The sequence below is a fragment of the Phyllostomus discolor genome, chromosome 3 (genome assembly GCF_004126475.2).
Source record: "Phyllostomus discolor isolate MPI-MPIP mPhyDis1 chromosome 3, mPhyDis1.pri.v3, whole genome shotgun sequence".
In the NCBI taxonomy this organism is placed as follows: domain Eukaryota; kingdom Metazoa; phylum Chordata; class Mammalia; order Chiroptera; family Phyllostomidae; genus Phyllostomus; species Phyllostomus discolor.
The window spans coordinates 127,529,930-127,531,624 of record NC_040905.2 but is presented as its reverse complement, the minus strand read 5'-3'; the positions used below and the strand labels follow the sequence as shown (position 1 = coordinate 127,531,624).

Here is a 1,695-nt window from a genome sequence, read left to right as displayed (position 1 = left end):
GTTGTTTTTCCCTTTTTGTACAATTTTTAAACAATTAAAATGTCCAGATGTTAGTAATTTTCTTCTTTCCATGTCTGCAACTGTTCTAAATTTCAGCTGCAGAATCAAAATTCAGAAACTCTTCCTTGAAAAACATGGGCATATTCTTCATCTTATAAACAATAGACACTTTGCTACGTGTGTCTCAATAGTGTACAAGAGTTGCTTGCAAGTATTAAAACTTTTTTTTCATCGCTTGGAGACTAAATATTATTGATCTAGGATAAAGGTTTTCTTGCAGGCGTCGCAGCTTTTTTGTCGGTGTAGATGGGATTGGTGTTTTCTTTTGCAGACAGATGTCATTTGCTGTGGCTGATGGCGTTTTTGTTTGTTTTGAGAATACCAGGGTTTCTCCATGTTGTTTCTTATTCTCCCATTTCTCTCCAGTTCCCTGTCCGGGCTCTCATATGGGCGAGAAGGTCAGTGTGCCTTTAATGGACGGCCATGCCCGTCTGATGGTGCTAGGACCTGTGAAGTCTGCTGGGCGTGCCCCCCCCCCCCCCCCCCCCGCGCCCTGCACATCAGCGTCAGGGAGGTACAAACTGATAGTGTTCTTGAGGAGGTCCCAGCCTGGCAGGGCGCCCTGGAGTACAAGGAAAAGGTAACCACATTGGGGATGGAGCTGAGACCATGGAGCCAAGCGCCATGCCAGGAGTGCCAGGAGTGAGTAGGACATGCTGTAGGTGGGCGAGCCGTTCCTGTAGGTCCTTGAGCTGCTCATGGAGTTGTACTCGCAGGGCGCTCAAGTCTAACGGCACCTGGGCTGCATCTGTGCTGCAGGCGCCCAGTGCGCTGGGGCCGGGTGCTGCGGTAGTCCAGCTGGTCCTGAATCACGCTATAACTGCCCTTGCTCCTGCCAATTCTGTGCCAGTAGCTTACCATGCACTGACTCACAATGGCGCTGAGGCCAGCGCCCACGACGACCCCGCGGGCCATGCTATTGCTGCCAGGACCAGTACCTGCCGAGTGGCTTGTACTTATCCTTCTTTGTGAGCATTCAAGTTTTCCTTCAGGCCGTATTTATAATCCGGGTGCTCCTTCAAACGCAGCATTCACAGTCACCGGCCTCATCGTGAATTGGCGCTTCTTCACCTCTGACAAGTTTCCACACACTCCCAGGCATTTGCTGATCTCCAAATTGTACATCTTTGTGTTCTCTTCGGGCATCTTGAGCACTGCCTAAGGAACCACACCACGAAGGCGTTCATGGTCTGCTTGACTTGACGCGGTCCGGGGTGTTCTGGTTGCCGCCGCTGCCCGGCCCCCTTTCCTCTCCCTCCTCCCTCCTCCCCACTCCCCACTCCAAGTTTGAGGCACTGAGCCATTAGCGGCTTCGGCTCCAACTCCATCCAGTTGTACATGCTGGCACTGTGCGCAGCCTTGCCAGGACTTTGAGGGGACGATGGGTGGGGCAGAGGAGGAGGTGGGGAGAGAGGGGTCTCAGGAGTTCAGGGCTTCACCAGGAAAATCAGAGGAAGAATAACCTGGGGGAAGAAAAGAGAGAGACAAACTGGAATTAAGGTCAAGAAAGTGCTTCCCGCCCTGGATGGTGTGGCTCCGTGGTTGAGTGCCAGCCTGGGAATCAATGGGTCACTGGTTTGAGTCCTGGTTTTCTAGTCTAGGGCACATGACTGGGTTGCAGACTGGGTCCCCAGT

The 1,695-nt window shown here is 52.3% G+C and overlaps 1 pseudogene; it reads right to left on the bottom strand.

The window, feature by feature from the left end:
- Positions 1–442: 442 nt before the first annotated feature.
- LOC114512544 lies at positions 443–1,400 on the bottom strand (annotated as a pseudogene).
- Between the last annotated feature and the right edge of the window lie 295 nt (positions 1,401–1,695).